Source organism: Orbicella faveolata, unplaced genomic scaffold (genome assembly GCF_042242905.1).
Source record: "Orbicella faveolata isolate gen_17 unplaced genomic scaffold, um_ofav_v1 contig_34, whole genome shotgun sequence".
Taxonomy (NCBI): domain Eukaryota; kingdom Metazoa; phylum Cnidaria; class Anthozoa; order Scleractinia; family Merulinidae; genus Orbicella; species Orbicella faveolata.
The window spans coordinates 29,711,339-29,735,940 of record NW_028301563.1 but is presented as its reverse complement, the minus strand read 5'-3'; the positions used below and the strand labels follow the sequence as shown (position 1 = coordinate 29,735,940).

The 24,602-nt window shown below is 40.9% G+C and overlaps 1 pseudogene across 1 annotated transcript in view; it reads right to left on the bottom strand.

Annotated features, from left to right (window-relative positions):
* Positions 1–838: 838 nt before the first annotated feature.
* Positions 839–24,602, bottom strand: part of LOC110048488 (cartilage intermediate layer protein 1-like) — a 38,327-nt pseudogene continuing 14,563 nt past the window's right edge. Inside the window, exons 4-10 of the transcript XR_016210170.1 lie at positions 22,196–22,408; positions 21,583–21,756; positions 18,495–18,809; positions 17,929–18,034; positions 15,968–16,122; positions 13,195–15,238; positions 839–3,264 (exon numbers count right to left, since the gene is read on the bottom strand). The product of XR_016210170.1 is annotated as a cartilage intermediate layer protein 1-like (transcript). The remainder of the gene's footprint in view (positions 3,265–13,194; positions 15,239–15,967; positions 16,123–17,928; positions 18,035–18,494; positions 18,810–21,582; positions 21,757–22,195; positions 22,409–24,602) is intronic.

Genomic DNA, 24,602 nt, shown 5'->3' with positions numbered 1-24,602 from the left:
GCCCTAAAAAAATCCATACTCCCGAAAAATGTGGCTTTGTCTCTCTCGGACTTTACTTCCTTGTGAAAATTAAAAACAGCAATCAACAACCAATGAGAAACACGACAATGATCTCTGTATATTTCTGCGTCATTTTCATGGCCAATTTTAGACACGAGATTCTGCTTTAAAATGAGACTAACGTTTTCCATGTCTCTTCAATTTGTTGATTTTGTTAATTATATATTCAGTCCCGCGGGTTGCCACTGTGAGAACGTGTCTACCGGTTTAAATATACAAACATGCATTTTTTTTTTTTCAATTTTGTACCATCTTACTTCACTCCGTTTTTTCTCTTTCATCCTTTTTAGCGCTGGTTCTTTGACGCTACCAGGCTTGATCAGATATTTGCAAGTCTCAGTTTCCAACGCTGATGCATTTGTGCAAACAAATCAAAAGCTCTGGGGGTCTAAAAGGATTGCCTCTCTTTCAGGTCTGTTTCTCCAATAAGGCGCCGAGTATAGCCTACCTCCCCATCCCCTTCCTTACCTCCCTAGTTCGTATTTAAAGAATAGTGACGGACGGGAAAGTGACAAGCAGGGTCAATATTTATATTTTCCACGCGTCGCATCGTCTATTGTAAAAGAAAAAGAGCATGCATGTGACAGGAGTTTGGCGGGAAAAATGCCATTGTCAGTCTAGTCCCGGTGGTAGTACCCTTAACGTGGCTTCTCTTGCCTCAAGGGAATATTTCGCTGAGAGAGGTAAATTCCAATCTCAACTTTGCTTCTCGTAATTCTCATCACGCCGGCTTCGCCGCCTTTTGATTTGTTATGTCCATTAGATACTAGGCACGCAGTCAACATAATGGTTATCGTATTTTAATGATGATTCAAAACCACTACTCCAATTAAGTAACTGTTGTCATTTTATACTTGACACAGCATATAAAATCATACGTTTATACAGAGGAATTTCTAGCCTCTGTTACACATGCAGTGAGGCTTTCATCGCAGCAATGAAAATATAAAGCAATGTAAAATTAAGTGCTCACGCTCATTTGTAATAGGCGAGTTCGCAAGTTAATTGCCTCTCATTATATAACAAACTCAGTGCTTACAAGAGACAATGATTTCTTGGTGCTTATGGTATTAATCAAAACTATAACAAAATTCTCGAACGTGATTGGCTATCAGCAGCCCGATTTGAGCATTAATTGGACAGTGTACGCGTCATGCTTGTAATTGGACAGTACGCGTCATTTTGTGCGCGCCGTAGCGGTGCATTTTGTTGAGTAAACTGCTGTGTTTTTCAGCATTCATAACGACGTTTAATCGTTCAGCGCTCAGTCGATGGTTTGTACGTTTCTCGAATTTGTCATAGTTTTGATTAATTGGTAACAGGACATCGTGTCGTCCAATTCAGTCTGTAATCATACTCGTAATTACCAAATTGGACTCCCGCTTCGTGTTCGTCCGATTTTGTTAATCACTCGTATGATTACAGACTGCATTGGACTCCACTCAGTCCTGTTACCATTATTAATCAACTCATAAATCGATGCCGTCCCAGGAAAAAAAATCACAGTGCTATACTGTTACGTTGTGTTACGTATGTAATATCCTATTGACAAATTCTCAAATTGCGCATGGCGCACTCTAACTTGGGAAACAATTGAACTGAGAAACATCGTCTAGCTTCCTGAATTTGTTCGGGCTCGTCGTCCGGCTTAATCTCGTGACGTAGACCGAAGTGAATTTGGTATTCCCCAGAATTTTCATCACCAAATTAATTATTTCCCAAATCAGACAGTTTGACGTACTAACTTATATTCACTTCCATATAAATTCGTAAGTTATATAAGTGGTTATATACTTTGCCCTGACGAAGGGCTGGCCCTCTAAACGTCAGCTTCATCAAGGGCCTCCACAGACAAGACACTTAGTTGACGACAACTAGGTACATTATCAACTTCAAGTTTTATAAAAAGCTAAATGGTTACATTAGCTAGTTACAGCAAAGAACATTCAACGCGGCTACGTGCTGTGAATTTGATGGCTATCCAGAGGTTTCTATCCTATCTGTACGCAGTATGTTAGTGTCAGTTGTCCGTTTTCATGAGTTAAGGACATAACTGACAGCCGACATTTTGGCGAAATTTTCAACCGTTAGCTGTGAAGTGACGCGTTTTAAACTGATACCAGAGATCTAAGATCTGCAAAATTTACTGTTAGCTGATAAATAGGCTGAAATTTTAACTGATGGTTGATAAATCGCCAACAATCTCTCTGACACTGACTGAGATTTCAACACCCTAACGAGACCCTTGTAAAAAGTTTCCTTCCACGGCATCGTCCTCTTTCTCGTCAGAGTTAGTGGGTCGGTAGATTAAAAAAATAAAATAAGAAAACTGGACAAAAGAAATATTGAAAAACAGACAAATTAATAATTCCTCGCGAGCTATAATTACATTTCACAGTCATAACTGCATTTTGCTTAGAGCCATTATTACTGTAAAAAGTGTTCGGAACAAATATTGCTCACGAAGTAAAAGATTTAGTCTTAATTGAACAAATTTGGTTAAGGTATCCCTGAAATCTAGAGTGACATTCTAATGATATATTTTTGGAATCCTTGAAGAATATGAATTGTGTCCTGGAATGAACTTGAAAAGTCAAAAAGGACTTAAACAAGCCTTCAGACTCTGTTTGTATTCGGCCCATTTCTTCCATTTAAGTACAGTTATAATGCAATGCATAACCTTCGGAGAACATACTAGAAAACAGCAACCCCCATATTGGATTTCCCGTCTTACAGTCGCTCTCTGTGGCTCCCCACGAATAATACGGCCTGTTATACCACCCAGAAACCGTGGGGTAGGAAGAAGATGGCAGTGGAACATCGCATATGGAACGATTTACCCCCTGCTGAGGTGGCAAAGAATATGGACACTGGTTTTGATGAAAATCGAAATCATTTCCTGTATTCACGAATTTACAATTTCCTAAAATTGGCCTTATTGTGATATATGTATTTTCAGAGAATGTTCCGTTTACCAAGTCACTACACCTATACTCAAGGCAAGTGGCCGACGCTGAAGGATCATCTAATGTCGGCCTTGTAATGTCAGTGCTGTATCCGTAGAGATCTCTCTTGTTTGCTTTGTAACTCTCCGCTTTAAAGACTGATCTTCTTCCAGAAACTTTTATTTTCACATAACATTTATCTCCATCGCTGGACCAGTTAGAGATTCTTACTGTACTCTTATAGCTGTCATCATTCAACCTATAAGCCCAAAAATATATGAAAGTGCAATCATCGGTAGATTGGAGTGGTTTTCTCTGAGTTTCGAAAGTACGTTAATTCGTATTCTCTGTGGTTTTTGCACGACCACACTTGGCGAAAAGTTTAAAGAAAGACAAAGTAAGAAGTAAAGTAAAACCAGAACAAATCGTGACTCTCTCGCACACGTTAAAGACATCATATTTTAAAAGCTTTGTATTTACCTATGTACCTCAGTTTGTTTTGGTTTGTTTTAAACTTTTTCAGGTCAAGGTCACCCGCGAAGGTAAACGGTATTAAACCTTCAACTTTTTCACCGGCCGAACGTTGTACTTTAACGAGCATTGTATTGTACCCGCAACATGTATTTTAAAATGTAAAATGATTTAAAATGATGTATTTTAAAAAGGTTGCTAAAAGAATGCGTATCCAAAAGTTTAATCAGTGATCGCTTCTTAAAATCATATCGCTTATCTAAGCCTTTTTCAATGCGCAGAAGAGCGGTTTTCAATTGAGTGTCGAAAGTAATCAAGCAATTATTTCGGTCTTGGTTTTGGTGAGTAATTGGTTTGGGTTTGGTTTAACACTGGACCTTTACTCGGACTCCTGAAATATACAGCGATGCTTCACACTGAAAAATGGAATTTCTGGCGTCTGAGTGAATACGAATTAGCCGGAAATGAAATATTTCTGCGGCACGTGAGCAGTGGGGACTGGGGTTAGTTAAGTTGAAGTGCAGTATGGGTAGAAGGGAAGGTGTATGTCACGTGAAAAGTCATTCTAGGCCAACACCTCGTTTGGCTGAAGTTATTTTTCATTTATTTCTTTCTTAATTTAATTTTATTTTGCATATATCTCTTAAGTTTGTCATTCTCCGTTGTCTTCCATGTGATCTTTATGTGAGCTAAGGCGAGTGGGGATGTTCGAAATGTAAAGCCTCGTAGGATGGGCTACTTAGAGCTTGAGACATGGTTCCTACCTAGATTTCCTGCCGAGTTTTTCCCCCACAGGGTTTTTTCCGCCAGGTTTTTTTCTGGCCTCCGCCTGGCGGTAGTCTATGTAAACTGTCGCTCAGCTCTACTTTATGCATGGTATATACTTGGATGTAATAAGAGGCTGTGGTTGTAGTATAACTTTATGTTACAGTTTTCTGGTGCTCGGCCGAAACAGCCTAATGGTTTTTGGTCATGTGTACTGCGTGGTGGAGCTGAAATGTACAATAAGATACACAGGTATGGATTGCATGTGAATCATCTTTGTCAAGTTGGACCGTCCAAGTGACATAGTGAATGTAAGCCGTCTCTCGTCAGCTCTCTCCTTCCCGAAAGCTTTTGTTACGCCGCTTATTATTTCCCTCAGATAAAGTTTGCACCCGAATTAAGGCTTAGCTAAACTGACTTTTACGAGATTAAATTTGAATTTGCCTGAGTAAGAGCTTAAAACCGGGATTAATTTTACGACAAGGGAAGCATTGGAAAGCTTAATTCAAACCACGACGGCAACGACAACCAGAACGTCACCAAACAAAAGGTTTAATGAATGGAACAATGGCTGTGCACGTGCGTTATAAATCTTTGTAGATGTCTTTACCTTACTCTGCGAAACAACGTGACCAAATTCTGCCTAGTTTGAGGAACGCGAATTATAAACGACGACAACTGATTTGTCGTTCTTTTATTTGGAATTAAACGCTGCCATTGCATATTTAGCCTGAGCACGTTTTTAGAGCCATTGGCGCACTGAACAGATCTAGACATGTGCGAATTTTTTTTGTAAAATATAAATTCATTTCTCACTAGGCGTCGTCCTCGGCGTCGTCGTCGTCGTTGCTTGAGCTCCCAAATAATAATAATAATATATTCTTGACGACGTCAATCAATCAATCTTTATTTGTACTCACTCTTGCTAAAGAAATAATGTCATCTACAAATACGAACGAATCGAAACAAAAAGAATAATCTGTAATAACGTTTATGCCTGAAATATACCGAGACAGAACGTTAATTAATCATAAAATACAAAGGCAAAACAGGGGCGGATCTAGGGGGAGGGTGAAGGGTTGCGCATCCTCCCCCTCCTGAGAAGAATCCTTCTTTTTCGTGTTCGCTTTAAGAATCTGTTTACCTCACCAGTTAGTTACGCCATTCCTTAGTAGTGTACCCTCTTCTTAGAAAAATCCTGGATCCACTCCTGCAAAGCGGCAAATTACACCCTCGGAACTGATCAACTTGTTGTTGAGTTTGAGATTATAAAGGCTTTAAATTGAAAATATCAAAAGTTCATACAGTATTAGCGAAGTTTTCTTTTGCTATTAACGCTTGCAAAATCCTATCATATTTAAGGCTTTAAATACCGATGTGATACATTTAATTTATGAGGGAAAAAATCTGGCAACTCTTTGAGATACGGTCGAACCCGCCACTAACGGCAACGTCTCTATGACGGCCACTATTTTGGGTCCGGCGGAAAGTCCTCAAGCAGCAGTGGCAATTAGTTGTGTTTTTGAGATTTCCTCGCGTGTCCTGAACTTCATTGTAATTTAATGGCTATCTTTAAAACGGGGAACCGAGTACTGGGGAATGAGAATGGGAATGAGAATGGGGGACGGGGAACGGGAACGGGAACGGGGAACGGGAACGGGGAACGGGGAACGGGGAACGGAAAACGGGGAACGGAAAACGGGGAACGGAAAACGGGGAACGGGGAACGGGGAACGGGGAACGGGGAACGGGGAACGGGGAACGGGGAACGGGGAACGGGGAATCTTTAAAATGGGGATTCTTTAAAAGTGGGAACCTTTAAAACGGGAATTCTTTAAAAGTGGGAATCCTTAACATAGAGATTCTTTAAAAGCGGGAATCTTTAAAATGGGGAATCTTTAAAAGTGGGAATCTTTAAAATGAGGAATCTTTAAAATGACGAATCTTTAAAGTGGGGAATCTTTCCTGAAAAGAGAGCGAGAATCTTTCAGTTCCGCACCAGAAGCTATTTATTATGTCACATGTATCAACTGGACAGGTACAAATACAGTTGTGAAATGTATTCATTGTAATTAAGTTGCATGCTAAAGCACATCGGTTTAGCGGGCTAGTGGAGCAGTTCAAATCTCGATTCTTACTCTTTGAGATCTGTACAGGCCCGCACATGATCCCGGCCCGCAAATTATCCCCGTACCGAAAATGATCCCGGACCGGAAATGGTCGCCTTGCCATAACATTTGGAAGTGCGGTCTCAGGAATTTGGACAGTGAATTTAAAATTTACGCGATCGTTTTTTTATATTGCTGTGAAACTGAGCTTGGATTTGATTCTTAAAGGTCAATTTTGTACTGAACTAATCACAGTAAAGTTCGAGAACACCTCAAAACCACAACCAATAGGCCACGTTCGATATATCAATATTCTAACATCGATCCGAGGCTTTCGAGTCAAAATTGCAAATTTTTAAGTTTCCTTCGTCTTTCAATTCCCAAAAGAGACTTGGATACAAAGAACACACCACCAAACATAAAAGTTTGTCCTGAAAGTGTCTGAAAGCCTAACGAACGTGGCCAAAAACCGCTGTTGTTTGCGGCTTAGTTTTCTCACGCTTACAATAATAATCCTTAAATATTTCTGGTATGTACGGTTTTCTGAGTTTCACAGTAATAACACAATATCTTGATACAACAGTTACTATATGAAACGCAAGAAAATGTGCAATATGATTTGAATGCAAATTTTACAACTTTGAAAATGGTATCCAACGTCACGAATTCCTGTGTTTGAAAATTTTAGTTAAGCTAGATCCTTCCCTGAATGACTTTATTGGGCCCGGGCCTGAAATGTGTGATAACACGGGATGTTCACTATATCCTGAAATTTGGATACAACTGAGAATTCCCAAGTGGATTGACTACATTTTTACTACGGTCACTAGCACGAAGGAATCTTAGGCTCTTTCGTGGGAGCCCGTGGCTATCTAGGACGCAAGTATAAGAAGTATACAGGGAAAAATTCTGAGCGGTTAAATTAGATGGTAGAAGCATCTTCGAAGGTTCATGTTTCTTTTTGCAGTGCTTTTCCTAAACGAAAAATTTCTGCAGTCAACACATGTCAATTTAGTATTTTGGACAGCATGTTAAACGTTTTTTATTGCTGCTTTTATGCCTGAGGTACTTGTCTTTTCTTCACCTAGGACAATTGAGAAAATATGTATCCATCCATAGACTTTTCATGGAGTCCACGCCATTCCTAACTTTTGCGGTAGACTCAGTTCCGATCCCGGGATCATTTGCGGTACAATTTGGGGATCATTTGCGGTTCGGGGATCATTTGCGGGCCGGGATCATTTGCAAGCCTGTACAGATCTGCTACACCGATCGACAGAAGAATCGAACCGCCTGGATTCATTTTAACTCCGGACTGTGACTTTTTTAAATTGAGTTCCGCAGCGATAGATATTTGTCCTAGCCTTAACATGTGCTAATGACTTAACGACAGATATATAGCAAGAAAAACACATTTTTTTTATCTAATCGATGAATCAGCAGTCTCGCTGGTGCGACCCTAAATCTGGTTTTCATATGACGTCACTAAAATTCAAACTACAAAAGTCCAACAAAGTTTTGATCCGCCGGAGTATTTATTTTCATGATGTATAAGACAGGCTGAAAACGAATATACATACAAATTTTCGCTCCGAATGGGTTCTTGGTTTTGTGATACACTACGCTTGAATTTCTAAGCTTTTGCGTGAACGGCATTTACATGACGCCGAGAGAGTTGTCATGTTGGTTAAAAAGTGACTTACTTCGGGGAATTTGACTATCTGAACAGTTCATGTATTAGAAAAAGTATTATTTTAATGTTTTTTAGTTCCTCGAAAGATAAATTCACGCTTTTGTAACAAAACTGAGTGACCGATGCTTCTGTTGGTTTCCGGCCGCCATGTTGGTGCCCATCCGGATGGGCACCAGCATGGTGTCTCCATAAAAATCTCTATAAATTTGGGAAAAAATTTCGCCGCATATCTTGCATAAGAAAAATTGCTGTGACCTGAATCTTGGCGAGAGTCTTTGCATGTTTATCTTCTTTCTTTTCCCAGATTCTGGACTTCATCTATTGAACGGTTTTGGATTTCTTATTTTGATCTATTTCGAATGGCATGACACTGAAAACCAGCAATACAGTAATTAGAACGATGCAGCGGCGGTGCTCTGTGACGTAATTGTATTAGCTTAATTTTTAAGCTAGGAGTTGAGGAGAATTTACTACTCCATGACAACATTAGATGCTATCTGACTTACAAACTCTCATCTGTCGGTTGTTAGAGATTTTGGCAGGAATTTCGCGTATAGTCCGTCATTGTGTGCTTCATGATACCTCTTTCTACGCAATGCGGTCTTGCGAAGACAATTTTACAGTGCCCATTGCTTTCACTTTAAAGAAAAAAAGAATCGGTCGCTTTGAAGGTCTTCCACAGTTTAAGTGGAATGATCTCGGCGAACAAAATGCGATAGGGCAAGGCTCGTTAGGAGATGTTTTTATTTTCCCCATTTTAAAGATTCCCGCTTTTAGAGATTCCCCATTTTAACGATACCCGCTTTTAAAGAATCCCCATTTTAAAGATTCCCCGTTCTCCGTTTACCGTTCACCATTCGGCCAGTCCTATTTCCCGATTCCCCGTTCCTCGTTTTAAAGATAGCCGTGATTTAATAGTTCATTACACAATTAAGCGTTCTGAATCGAATCAAAGTGTTCACGGTTTTCTGAGTTTCACAGTAATCAACGACTGACGAACGGTGCATAGTAAAATTCGTTTTTTAAATGCAAAAGGCTCAGGGTATCCAGTCGATGACGATCGATACTAATCAACATCAATTAACTAATTTTATGTGTTGATATCGATTGATCGATTGCTTTTCCGATCATCGATTTCCACCCATTGGACATCCCGGGAAAGGTGACGAAACTTGATCCGAACCGCGCGTCTTTGGTCTCTCTTCCTGTCAAGTTTCTGTTTTACTGATACATTTTGATTACTATTTGCCAAAATAAGCATTTTGTGAAAAAAAAGTGTTGTACCCGAGGAAAAAAAAAACAAAAACAAAAAAAAACAGGTGTCATATTACACCCCTACCTCCCCATAACGGCCACCTCTACAACAAGCACTTTCCTCTGTCCTGACGGTGGCCGTTTCGGAGAGGTTCCACTGTATACTTCTCTAACTTTACCGTTTCAACAATTTGACTAGAAAGCCGTCTTACTATACTCAAAACGACGCTAAGAGAAACTTGTTTAAAAGGCCAAGCTAGATTGGTTATAGGTTTAATGTAACGCGGAATGCTACCTAAGTGCTTTTTGATAAAATGCATAGCCTAAAAACTGATTTATACAATAATGATGTCACACTTCTGGAAAGTGCTGGGGATCCCATGTGGCCATTGCTTGAAAATCGTCATGTTGATTTAACTGTAAAAATAAAGCGAGATATATGGAGAGTCACTTTCGATCGATCTCCTTGAGCTTTCTATGGTGAACTATCATAAAAATTAAAGTAGTGAGAAAAATCCGCCAATAAAGCTTAAAGCATCGAGTGGCGACAACAAGTGCACTCGAGTAGGACGTATCTGTTAGTTTAGAGGACCATCTATTAGTATTAGAGGAGCTGGGATGACACAGTGGTGAGATCATCAATGTTGTGTCATATGTGGGTTGAGTTTGCTGTTGGTTCTTGCATTACTCTATTAGTTACAGGGGAGCAGGGATGACCCAGTGGTGAGAGCGCTCGCCTCCGATCAGTTGTTGTGCCTTTTGTGGGTTGAGTTGTTGTTGATTCTTACATTGCTCCGAGGGTTTTTCTCCCTCCGCTAAAACCAACACCTCAAATAGGCCATTTTCGTATTCTCGGTATTGGACTGGAACTAGTTTGCAATTGAGGCTCATGCAAGGGTATGTCATGAAAAATATATAAATGTCATTTGCATTTGAAAAGACTCCTCTGCATTAGCCTCAGTTGCAAGCTAGTTCCAGTCCAATACCGAGAATTCGAAATTCGACTAGGATAGAGGACTCGCGTGAAAACCAGCTAAGGTTAATGTCGCCCCCTCTCTAAATATTGTAAAACCTTTGGTGATGGGGATAAATGAACAATAGCCTCCATTTGACGCGAAAATAAGCTCGGATATTTCTCCGCGGACATTGTCTGTTCCGCGAAGCTTACAGTTTTCCTCGAGCTACGCTCTCGGAAAACTGTTGTCTTCTCGGAACAGATAATGTCCAGTGACAAATATCCGAGCATATTTTCGCGACAAATAAAGGCTATTGTTCATTTATCCCCATCACCAAAGGTTTTACAATATTTAGAGAGGAGGCGACATTAACCTTACCTGGTTTTCACGCGAGTCCTCTATCCTAGTCGAATTTCGTAATCTCGGTATTGGCGTTTATTATCCAAATATTTTTCGCAACACACGTATATATGAAACTTTGGGGAATATCACTCGTATATTCCCCAGTTTTAGCTGAGGAAAATTTCGTCACGTGACGCGTTTAAACCAATCACGAGCGAGCGAAAAGAGTTGATGGATTATTATAAATAACATCATCTATCTGATATCAATCAAGTGGAAACTGACGGTGGGTCCTGTGTGACTACAACTGCTTTGAGTAAATCTGCTAAATAGACCATTTTACAGGAGTGTGCGTAGAAATCAGGACACAAACAAAGCTACCATCTTCAATGCCAGTATGAAATCAGTTCTCCTCTCTGGATCTGAGACGTGGAGGCGGACAAGAATTTCACTCCAGAAGATCCAGACTTTCATCTTTAATATTTGGAGGCCTGAGAAAATTCGCCGTGAGGAGCTTTGGCAGCGAGGGGAACAACAACCGGTAGGTAAACAGATTTTGAGAAGAAAATGGGGCTGGATTGGTCACACCCTGCAGAAAGCATCAAACAACATCACCCGGCAGGCTCTGAGGTGGAATGCCCGAAGGAAGGGATCGAGGGGACGGGACACTGATGCGGAACTGAAGCTGATAGGATACAACTGGAAAGAAGCTGAACCAAAAGCCCAAGTTCGAGTTTGCTAGCGTGGGGTTGTCGATGGCCTATGTTCCACTTGGAGCGATGGGCTTAAGTAAGCAAGTAAGCTTAGTGACCTGGCCTTTGATTGCGAGCGAGGCTGTAGGTGACCTTGTTTTGATAAAGACCTTACTGCTTCAGTGTTGTGTAAATCAAGTTAGTTCTTATGCTAACTAGTTGGCATTCACGAGAAATAACATACAAACTGTGGTGATAAACATGACAATGAAACGCATTGTTGGAAAACAAAAATAAAACTATATCATTTAACTTGACGTTTCGTATGTTTCGACGTACATCTTCAGAAGTGACGGCTAAGAATAGAAGTAATAAGTAAATTTTAAATTTAGGATAAGTACCTTATCAACAATAACATTGACGGAAGCTGAAAAAAATTTGCATATTAAAACAAACTAATAAACTAATAGATAAAGCTTTTTGCTACTAACATTATCATTTAGGGCAGGTTTCAATTCCCTAACTAGCAGAGTCTCCTTTATCTTGTAATGTGTATCTGACCGACCTTTGGCTAATATGTCAAAGTGTTCCCATTTTAAGTTGTGACGAGTTGATGAGACGTGTTCCCAAATGTCAAAAGTTGCTTATCAGGCTAGTTATTGGGACTTTCAGGATTTCTGTATTGGAAAAACAAAACGTAGATTGTATGACAGAAAAACTGAACATTTAAAAGCGATCACGGGTAGCTGTCATGCATCTGTTATCGCACACCACGTCACGCCAACTTTGAGAAAAGCAGAGAGGTCTGTATCAAGGCAAGGTCACCTCAAGCCACGCTTTTATTCATGGCCTTTTTTAAAACGACTTTAGAGCCGCGGACTTCTCGGAACAAATGGCTATCTCGTTACGTCACGTGTGTAGTGTTTGCTATCACTGTTGCGAAAAGCACAGCCGACACTTTCCGATGCCAGTGCGTAAGTAATGTAATTCGGTGAATAATGAATACCGAAAAATTTAATCCTGTTGTAAAGAACTGAGTCCATTTCTCCATCCCTTTACTCGCGTTTCAAGACCTTTCAACAAAGATTGAAGATCCATATTGTGAAAGCGCTTTTAAAAATTCCATAGATTGAAGTGAATGCTACATTGTTATGCGACAGAAACGTTATTATGTTCCTCTGGCAGCTTTTGCAATCTTGTTGATTGGATAATTATCATATTTATAAAGGTGCACCCATAACGATGGCAGGACTGTTCGAGGATGATTTCCAGTTCGTACTGCGCAGTCTCAGCACACCTTTGTTTGTGAGTCTCACTCGATGGAATGCAAATCGATGTTATTCGTTACGGACCGCTTACCTTATCTTTGAGGCATTTTAAGTTCTTTTTCGAACAGTTTGTTTCAGTTTTAAAGCTACGAAGTAGTGTCAGCAAGTGATGTCAGAAAGAACGAAGCACAAAGCTTCGCATTCATGGTGGCGGTTGACATGAAACTATGAATTTACGTCATATTAGGGGTTGTGAAATGTTATATTTTGTGACGTCTTACTCAAAACATAAAAACGTAAACAAGGTTAATACCGTTTATGATTTGGCGCCTACTGCCCTGTCGAAACAAGAAACTAATAGACGAATAGGCGTATCTATCCATTTCTCCGTTATGTCAGTCTGTGCTTCTCTCTATCCATCAGTCTGTGCCCGTTTGTCTGTCTTTCTGTCTGCCTTTCTCTCTCTCTCTCTCTGGTTTGAAAATTACGGTAAACGGACATTGAGACGGATAAGTAATTTAACTGTTTCATTTCAAATCCAGAATAGGTTTTCTGTGACTATACGGTTTTCATAAATTGTCTGTGTGTGTGCAAATACCCAGTGTAGAGGTTAATTGTAAATTGACGTAAACGTACATACCTGCAATCATATTTAACGGAAAACCCTGCGTCGCGTATTAGTGTAGTGTCTGTGCCATCATAGCGTTGTTGACCTCTTAGACATCGAGCTTCACCGTTCTCAATCCCTGTGTAAGTGCTATACAATTCGCTGTCCGAATAAGGGATGCATAGCCATTTCTCTTGTCCTTTAGTGGGGGGGAAGGAACCAGGACATTAGCCTTTATTTGACTGGGGTTTATCCAAGTCTGCATCCGTTTGCGTTAGGATGCAAGTTGCTTTTGACGTCATTGGCGTCAGAAGTAGGGCCGTGTGGTCATTTTGTCTTGGGCACCTGAACTGAAGGCACACAACTTTATCTGATCCTGACGTAGCTGCCTTTGGCATCCTAAGGTGAAAACCATATATACCAGTGTATGTTTGGTCATCCTTTTTGTAGCTAGCCGCCATAAATAGGACATTAGTCCCACTTATTGTGACTTTAATAAAGCATGTCTCTAAAGATAGATCAGACAACCAATCAGTTATCGGGTCCGGCAAACTAAGCAATTCGTATTCCTCGGAGGGAGTTTGGGGCTTAACAAAGACAAACTGGCTGCCTTCTGGTAGCGAATTTCCATTATTCAGAGATTGTCTACACTCTGTCTGTTCCCGTCCATAATATCAATCATCGAAGTAAATAGGCCCCCTCCTACTTACGAGGGTGCTATTAAATTCATAAGAACTAATAGTTACACCGTTCTCGTCTGTGATCGATTTTACATCACCTTTAACGTGCTGAAAGGTCGTGCTAAAATCCTGGAGAGCGGGATCGGGATCGTAATACTCGAAGTTCTTTTCAGCTTGAAGGTAGTACTCCTTGTCTTTCCATATCGGCATGCAGACAACACCATTATTTGTAATGCGCTCTACGTACCCTTTGTGATCTTTGCGAATAGCTGTTATCATGACGCCACTTTCTTCTGTATCAGTAGTTACTCTTAAACCTACGATCCTCGACGGCCAATCAAGGTTAATATATTCTTGTGCTATGGATGGTGTCACACTTCCAGCAAGAAAGATACGATTTGAACGCTTTCTTCTTCTGTTGCTCCCATCTTCAGGAATAAAATCACCAGTCTCCCTCCAACGACCCGTTTTCCTGTCGAGCCAGTAAAGTTTTACTGAGGCATTTCCATCGGACACAGTTATATTTAGCTTTTCCGGATCTAAATACACTTTCATGGGTTTAGACATAGCCAGGGGTTTTCCATTGTCATCTTCTAAATTCAGCTTTATCATGCCGTACGTTTCTAACATCTCTACCTCGCCATCTTCATTCATGGTAGTAAAATCTCCCGGAGCTGTCAGAATGTCAGATTGGTTACGAGGATCGGTGACACTGACTGTGACTTTTGCATTTCCACTGAAAACAGAACCATCTTGAGTCAAGAGGGAATTTTCCGGTATTTCAAGGTCAGCAAAACTATCTGACTCGCCACCTAACGGCAATTCTAATGGTTCTGAGGCATTAAAAGTGATAGGCTTTGGTTTTTCTCTTAGTTTCACTCGATACGTGACTGTCTGTCCTTCATTTAAGTTAAAAATTTTGTCTTCTTCTTGAAATTTTTTGATAATCCGATCTCTAAAAGTCACAATCACCCTTTTCGTTTTTTTTGGAACAGCGAAAGAAAAGTCGCCATTTGCATCGGTTCTATCAACCAGTTCTCCAGCAAATATTAGTTCCACTAAAATGGCTGCGCTGTCATCTTGACCTATAACTTTACCTCGTATCATCGTTTGTTTTTCTATGCATTTTCCACACCCACACGTTTTAATTATGGAGAGATTGAACGATACAAGGGCCCTACACTGAACTAGAACACTGTCATACGAGCGAGGCCCACAGCATAGGGAAGGTTCCGTGCATGATGAAGAATTGAAAGTTGTATTTTCCGACACGCATGCAGCAGGTTTACACTCTCCAACGTCTACGCTCGTGGTGTTTTTGCCATCAATAGTGCAACCGGTAGGCAATGTCTCGTTCTTGGAAATAGGTGTTGGAGAGCAAGAGTCCGCAGATTTTTCTGAAAACAAAAAAAGATAAAATGCTTTTCTCTATGAATTTATCACAGGCATCCCAAGCTCAAGTCTTAAGAAAAGCGAAGAATTAATTCTCGGACACGTACGTATTTATTCATGGCAGACACGAAAGCGTCACGTGTTGTGTGAGTCCCGGGTGGAAAGAACCCTGGTGAGTTTGATCTGAAGCGGTGTTAGGCTACGAGAAGAACCGTTGAGAATTTGAACGTCCGATGGGGGAGGACATCCCATATAACAAAGACGGGGAGTGCTTGACAAAAATTTTGAAAAGAACCACTAAGAGGTACAAGATCCTGATTCGTAGGCGTGGCTTGAAATATTTTTCACCCCTTAGAGATACCAATTCTAAAACAACACAACATCATTTTGGCTCAATACCCTAAAGGTACCGCGAAAGTTCCTGCGGTGGAACCTTGTTCTAGGTTCGTCCTCCTTTTTGAAAGAAAATATATAATTCTGATATGGTAAGCCCTGCCCTTTTTATGTGGAAATGACTCGTCGTCGATCTTGCATTTCGGTTAAGGTTTATAAGATTTGTAAGGGTTAAGTAATGTAGCGTGCGTAGTCTACCGACATGAAATGTAAACCAAGTTTTACACTGAGAGGGCTTATAAAAATATGACGTTTATACTTAGGGAGGAGGTGGGTTGAGATTCAACTGATGACACTAACAGCATCGCTAAAAATGCGAAACAAAACGATTCGTTTCTTACCCAATACTATCAACTCAGCTGAAGCTGAAAATTCTGAACCAAACTGATTTGTTACGCGACAACGGAAACTTCCAGTCAGACCAGTCACGTCAGGAATTTCAAGAGTATTGCTATAGTTGAACAAGTCCTTGTCGATGATGTTATTGTCCTTAAACCTAGAAAAAGTGTAAAAGATTGAGTAGCTGCTCTTAATTCATATTTGAACTTTTAACAATTAGACGACGAGACTGATCGAGTTGCTATGTTGTGAGCGAAAAGTCAACGAGGCTAAGCTAATCAGATCGCGACACGGACTTGTAAGGTCATAACATCAGCCTCTCGGCTAACGGATCCCATGTAAAAGGTAACTACAGTGAAACCTGTATTAAGCGGACAGCTTTGGGACCCTCACTAGTGCCCGCTTAACACAGGGTGTCCGCTCAAAACAGGTTCTAATATGTTGTTCAATAATAGTTAATTATTAACCCTTTTATAGCACAGTGTAACCCAGTGTAAGATCAAGGACTAGCTAAGACTGCTCGTAGTACAATGTCCAGTCAATCAAAGCATCAATCTGGAATAATCTCTTAGCTTTAAAACGATATCGCTGAACAATGCTAAGGAGTAAGTCTCAGTTGAAGTGATTGACTGTCCTACAAGGGTAACAAAGCTTAGTGCTACACTTATTGACTTGATTGTGACGAACAACCCGCACAATATTGTCAAACAGGCAGCGGTCCCCTTCAGTTTAAGCGATCATGATCTCGTTTTGTGCGTTAGTAAAATAAACGCTCTTAACTATGCACCCAAAATAATTGAATGCAGAGACTATGGAAATTACTCGCCTGAGGAGTTTTGTGAAAGCTTGAGCCAAATCAATTGGGACTCTGTCAGAAACGCTTCTGACGTAAACGATGCCTTGGATTTCTTTAATGTCAATTTTAAAGAGCGGTGTGATCTGCACGCACCTTTCCTTTGATTCAAAAGAAAGTCCGGGGTGTTAACTACCCATGGTTGACACATGAAATACAAATAAAGAGATGGATTGGAGTGCCTTCAGGGGATTGAGAAAAAAAAGCCAACTACAATTGGAACCTTATCCAGGAAAACATTGCTGACTCAAAATCTTTTTGGAGAGCTGCGAAAACCAAAACCGTCCATGTCTTCCATCAAAGTCGATGGCAATCTCAAGACAGATAAGAATGCCATTGCTAAAGGTTTTAATTAATTACTTCTTCGTCTCAATTGTTAAGACAATCAGTGAAAAATTATCTCAAGAATCGTCTATATCTTGCCGACAGCAGTCACCGTTGCTAAGTACCAGTCGCGGATGTAGGGGAGGGGACCGGGGACCCCGCCCTCCCCCCCCCCCCCCCACCTTATTCTGCGTGAAAAAAGAAGAAATCAGAGAAAGAAGAAAAGTCGACCGGGCAAGCAAAACAAAACAACTCCCCCCCCCCTCCCCCCCCCCCCCCTTAGCTCGATCAAGGTCTGGATCCGCCAATGAGCACTGAAGCTCCTTTTACAAACGAAACCTTCGAGCCAAGTCTAATAAGACCTGAAGTCGTTTACAGTTTGTTACGAAAGCTAAAGACGAACAAACTACTGGACTAGACAATATTACTGCACGTTTGCTAAAGGACGGAGCCCCGGTTATTTCGGAGTGCTTGACTCACATAATTAACCTTTCCTTTTCAACTGGGGTGGTGCCGACCGACTAGAAGACTTTAACGTTTGAATCGTAACAAATAACTATTATCTTTATTAATTGACTCAATAAATTCCTTTTATAGTAATCCGGCGTCGAATTTTGGCTATTGCCCGCCAAATTGCGCCAAGTGAGTATCAGTACTGTATAGTGTATTTGGAAATCTCTAAACTTTCCACTGATCAATCTTTTACACCGGTCCTCGTAGCCATCGAAGAACACTTCCGACCTATATTATGTCGTTACCGATACATTCTCGAACTAAGTGACTCACCACTCAATCTCCGGTGGGGGATTCCCTTCCCCATCGCAACAAAATGTAACGCTTTGGCCAGACATCCGTATCTTGCTTTCCGGATGAACTGTTACAAATGGCGCAACTGCAATAAAAGATAAACACCCTATTCTCAATTGTTACCTGTAGGGTGGGAGGAATTGGAGTTTAGGAAGAAAGGGAGTTCGGAAGGAAGAAAGGATGGAAAAGGAAGAAAGCAAAGAATGTGTAGCAAATTGTGTAGCCAAGCTCGAAAGGAACCGGTACAGGGATCCACCCAAGGTGTGTTGATGTCTTGGTGTCCTATTTTTGGACCAGAACGGTTCCAAAAATTAACCTAGCTTTTTGGCAGCTAGACCCAAACATTAAAACAGAGAACGGAACGGAAATGTAGGAAGAACGACCGGTCTCGTGTAATCGAAATAATGCGATTTTTGGACCGGACCCAATTCAATTCAATTTTAATTTTAACTCTCGCAAACATTACGCTTACAGAGGTGTCAGAAATATACCATTCGGAACTGGCCCCGTATGAACATAACCTACGTCCATATATGGATCCTTACCTGCAATTTCCATTTTTGCTGTAATTGTAGCCCTCGTCGGCGTCAAAACATTAGCTCTTAGTTTCACAGGAACAAACCCCGCCTTTGTTATGAGCAGCTCTTGCTGATCATCTGCGCAGACTCCACGAGTAGAAAAGTAGCCACTGACATTTGTTTGCACCAGAACATTGTACGGTGTCTCTGCCAATGATATGTTTACCTCTGAGAGTGGTACGTCACTTTCTGTCAAGATTCTGCCAGTGAGGATATGATGAGCACAAGTGCATGCATCGCAAGCCGCATTCAGTGTTCCAGTGGTACAGTTTTTAGAGCAATCTATAAACAAGGTAAATTTCTCAGATCAGACAGATTTGTAAAAAAGCAAACCTCGTGTGAATATTCAAAACTCGTTATTAACAAAAACAGTTATTTTGTATACTGACATTTAAACAAAGAGCTGCGCTGGCATTCTGTTCATGTTAGTTGAATAAGCTCTTTATAGGCTACGGTCATGCTACCTAAAACCCTGGCCAAAAGTTTTGGGACCCTTCATCTTTTTGCCATCAAATGATCTTTGTCACCACCCTCCTCCTCCTCTCCACCTCTCAAATTAACAAATTGACGTCAGTTTTTCATGCGTCTGTCCTGTTTTTGATCATGACTTTCGTCATAACATTGTCAAAGTAGCTGTGGATTCGCAAACTACTTTGATGCGAGATTAGTACAATTTCCAGAGGTGAACATAAGAACTGGACATTCTGACTGGTCGAAAAGCTCGGCTTATTTAACAATTATTCCACGAGCGCCCGTTGGCTATTGTAGTTTTTAAGCGACGACCTTCATTCGAGAAGTCCATTTATTCAACTAACCGATAAAATATTACACACCCAAGTTATGAAACTGATTAGCATGTTACACACACATTCCACACGCATACATTCACACGCTCATTCCACACGCATGCATTCACACGCTCGTTCCACACCTCCCTTTGCAAGTTAAATACATGCAGTTTCAGTGAAGCGAATAACAAAAAAAGTGAAAATAAAAAACAGTTCATAAGTTTATGCCTTATTATCAGGCCACGAAGTCTCGGAACTTTGGATTTGGTTTAACCGTCCTTCCATATCTCGTAACATATCCCTCTGGGCCACTGGGTCTTGTTGCAGTCTTCACGGGAGACCTCTGAGGATTCGGCTCGGGTGGACCACAAGGTCCGGTTGGCGTGTTCACAGGAGACTGCTCAGGTGGAGACTGGGAACTAGGTGGTACCACATGGGAGGAAGGAACATGGGGTACGTCGTAATCGGTCGCTGCAGGGCAAGCAAGTTTCTGGAACGGACAGGAGATGTCTTCTGTTTCTACGGTACTCCTTTCCTTCAGCCTCCACAATGTATGACCGTGGCTGCGGAGCGGGTTGCTTGACAACGCCTACTTTCTGGTACCCTCTGTCAGTCTGAAGTCGCACGACTTGCTGTGAAAGGAGAGGTAGGAGAGGTTTGGCATGCTGATCGTGGTATGACTTTTGCTGTTGGCGTTTAAGGTCCAAATGTGAGGAGACGTGCCTGGTGTTGAGTGCTTTCGGAATAAGGAGTTTCCTCGCAACAGGAAGGACACATCTGGTACGCCTTGACATCAACCGCTGAGCAGGAGAGCCTAGGACTTGATCCCTTGGAACATTCCTGAGGTTAAGAAGGCCAAGCAAGGGGTCGGGACCATCCTTCTTACACTTCTCTAGCAGGCTCTTGGCTTGTTTGACTGTATTCTCCGCGAAACCATTGGACTGAGGAAAGTAAGGGCTGCTAGTAACATGCTCGAAGCTTCATTCGCTGGCAAAGCTTTTGAATTCCCTACTCGCAAATTGTGGACCATTGTCCGATAGCAACTTGGATGGAATTCCGTGAACAGAAAAATGTTGTTTCATCTTCGTGATCACGCTTTTAGAAGATAAGTCGCTAAGAGTGCTCATCTCAAACCAACCGGAGTAGAAGTCGATGAGTATCAGGTACCACAGTCCACTCCAGTCGAATATGTCTGCGTTCACAAAGGACCAAGGGAGGCCTGGACCCGGGTGAATGAGAAGCGGTTCTTTCTGCTGGTGGGGTCGAGCACTGTTGCAAGGCTGACACGACGCTACGTCAGAATCGATATCAAGCATTAAAGAAGGCCAATACACGGTCTCTCTTGCTCTCCTCTTTGTAGCGTCCATTCCAGGATGCCCCTTGTGGAGTTGCCTAAGGTACTCCTTACGCAATGTCTGTGGAACCACAACTCTCAGGCCTTTCAAGATGACTCCATGGTCCACGATAAGCTCATCTCTGATTGGAAAGTAAGGCTGTGCCTCTGCTGGCCAGCCATTAGAAATGAAATGGGTAACTTTCTGCATTACAGGATCTGGAAGAGTGTGTTTCTGAAGTTCGGCCATACGCGCTGGAGAAATTGATGTAAGGGACAGGATTTCAACCTGCTCATCAACGTCTGGTTCAGATTTCTCATCGATGTAGGAGCGTGACAGCTTGTCTGCGACGTAAAGTTCAGTCCCTTTCTTGCAGATGAACTTCAAATCATACCTCTGAAGCTGCAAAAGCATACGCTGAAGACGAGCGGGGTCTGAATGAAAAGGCTTGTTTAGGATTGCTGTGAGAGGCTTGTGATCGGTCTCGACAGTAGCTTGTCGACCATAGATGAAATCATGGAACTTTCTGCATGCACATTTGGCAGAAAGCAGCTCCTTCTCGATTTGCGCATATCGACTTTCGGCTTAGTAGTGAAGATTCACTACTCACAAGATGTTAGATCGATAATCAACGAGGCACGTACCGCCGAGTTCGGCTATAATCATCTCATATCCATCAAGCGCGAGTGGAATAATTGTTTTATTAAAAACGCCGCCAAAATAAAGAAAACTAAACTAAAAGACACATAAAAAAGCCTAAAAAACATCACGTGTACGCTTACCATATATTTGTAGAGCATGGTATAATGGTTCATAACCCACGACGGCTAAGCCAATGAAAACTCTCGAATAGCATTATCCAATGATCCAGTTTTTAAAAATTTTTAATTATAGCAAACATATCAATCATATAACCATGGAAGATGTATCAACCTGGGCAACTCCATTCTGCGCATGACTTGACTTGCTGAGATTTTCCAGCGCAAGATATTGGAGCGAAAACTGCTCTTTGATTAATGGCTTGACATGTTCTTTTCCGCTGACGTGTTCCAGTACCGCATGTTTTAGTGCAGTCAGTCCATGAACTCCATCGAGACCATTTGGATTCTGCAATGTCAACAACCGTTAAGAAAAATGATAAAAGAACAAATTGGTTGCTCTGTTATAATGTTCTTTTCCAGTTAGTAAATCTTTTATTGACCAAGCTTGTTCGGTCAAGATGGCTGGATATTATTGACGAGGGCGCAGCCCGAGTCAACCATCACGCATAGAAATCGAGAGCGAATAGTCTAATTGTATTAGTATAAATCTACTAATCGTTCAAAACTTTATCTAAATCCTCTTCAGGGACACTTCGAAAACGTCAAGAAGTGGCCGTCATTTTGTTACAGTCTGTAGCAAGCGCACACTGCTACGCTACTCACTGTCTATCACAGAATAGATAGTGAGTAGCGTAGCCAATCAGAGGACGGCAATCGTGATAGAACGCGGTAGGTTTACACTAAAACTCGATCGAAACACGGAACTTGTTTTGTAGAGAACTTACCTCTATTAGGTACAAGATTTGCAATTACTGCCACGTCTGCTACACTGCTGGCCATTCTAAACCCGCTCACAGTGGACATGATTCTTGGTGCTTCACTCATACTGTTTGTGGCTGCAGCTGAGGTGAAAGATGTCATTCGTGGTAAAGGAGATGTCTTGCCTTGCTGAAAATTACTTGATGTGACTTTTGCGGAAGGCTTTCTTTGTCTTGTTTCTGTTGTTAGTGATGAAGTATCAGTTAAGAACAAATGGACTCTGTTGCTCAGCTTTAGCAATTTTTTCATGTCAACTCTCCGTAAAACGCATTTATTTTACGAAAAATTGGGGATGGATGACAGGTGTTTACAATAAAATTAACCGTACTTTCGCTCTTTCGTACCGTTTCGAACTTGTACAACATTACTTGCACAAAATTTAGAACGTTTTATCTCGAAGGTTTTATTTTCGTACACTTTTTATCTGATTTCAGGCAAATTTCGGACACTTGGCTGAAATATAGCTTAGGTAAACTTACGGCTACAAAACAAGAATTAGACTTAAACAACATCATTTCTACACCCTCGAGTTTTTACGAATACAGCGATGAGAAAATAGTACAAATTCTATCAAGCCGTTACGTATTTTTTAATTAATTAATTATTTATTTATTTAATAACCCTTTATCTTATTTATTCACTGAAAAAAAGTAACATACATCACAATTCAAAACAACAAGAAAAAAGAATTACAAAGAAATTTAAAATGTAACAAATTAAAAAAAGAAATTACGACTAGCTATAGTGTAAAGAGCTAACTGAAAAGATCTACGAATTACGGTCTAATAAACACTCACAAGAATCGAACAAAACAAAAGTGCTCTAAAGAGTAACAAGGCCTCGAATCTTCTTTTTGTCTGTCCCGAGCTTGTTTTTTAAAAATTTTAGATAAGAAGTAAAACAGAAGGGGTCTTCATGTTTTGCAGAAATATAGATGTAATTTCTGCAACAAGCAAGCAGTAGTTAAGGTTACAGTATACCTTCAGGGGTGTCTCGCGCGCAAGCGATGTAGCGCGTGCAGTTTAAGCTGTAGACACCTAAACCCCTACATCAAATTAAAGCTTATGGAGCTGGCTATCAAACTATACCAAGAATTTTGAAAGAAAATGAATTGTCGAATTTTTCACGACCACTAAATGCGAGCGCCCGAATCACCTTTCAAAAGCTACAAGTCAAAGCGAATTTCGTTTTTCGCCAATTTAATTTTTTCCTCGGTTTCAGGGCCCAAAGCGCTTAAAAAACGTGTCTGCGTTTTGGCATATTCAATTGCAGTAAAAAGTTACAGAACATTTTTGAAATAGAATTTAAAAAATGTGGAGTGATCGTACAAAAATCGCACTCGAAGAAAAAGTATTTCGAAATTAACAATTCCCAGACACACTTTTGTAGTTTATATGTTAAACTAGCCACTGTCCAAATTTAAGAGCAATTGAACAAATTCCCTTTGAGTTATAACTCTTTAAAGTGTCTCCTTCAAGTGAAAAAATTTATTCGAGAAAACGGCGCTAAGAAAAATTTTCTGCTTCGCAAACAAACTCCGCCCACAAACGCCTTCAACTGGGTTCTCAGATAACTAAGCCAATCAGTGCAGGGAAAGTTTACTACCGTTAACCTCCTGCTGAAATTTACGCGCGAATCTCTAAAAAACTCTTGTGTTTCGCAATGCGCTCAAAGAACCGAAGGCAGAGAGAGAATTTTTCTGTATCTCGGTTTTTCTTGAAGCTGGTCTGGCAAAATGGGGAAGACTAAAAAGGATACGAACGCTAGAGTGCTGAGCGAAGGAAACAAACAAAAGAAAGCGCGGAGAGCAACTGTGTGTGGGCAACTGTGCATGAATAATATTTCAAATGGTCTCAATGAATCCGACGATTCGTCGATATCGGACTCATCAGAAGAGTCTCTGTCAGCATCCCTGTTATTGCTGTCAAGTTCCGAAATTTTTACAGCACCTTTCTTTTCTCTTACCACAAATATTTGCCCGCCTTATACGATAACTATAGCTTCATCCGCGTGGCGAACTTTCGCTTCTTCACTCAGTGATATATTTTCATTCGGTCTTCGCTTTTTTCGCTTTTTCGAACTGGTCCATGGTTTAAACGTGGCCTATGTTTACTTATAACTTAATAGAGACACGCCTAATACCAAAAATGCTGGGAAGTCAGAACAACAATGCTGATCAACTGAGTAGTCAATTCGTGACATCCATACAGGTAATTCCCGCGAAAATCGTCTCGGTTGATTGCATACGCGCCATGAGGCTGTCAATCAAGAGGTAAACTTTTACTTCCGGTGAAAACGTAAAACCGCCAATTCTCCGCCAATATTTAGCCTTTTTCAAAATTTTTTTTCAGAAGTTAGAGATTATTCTTCGAC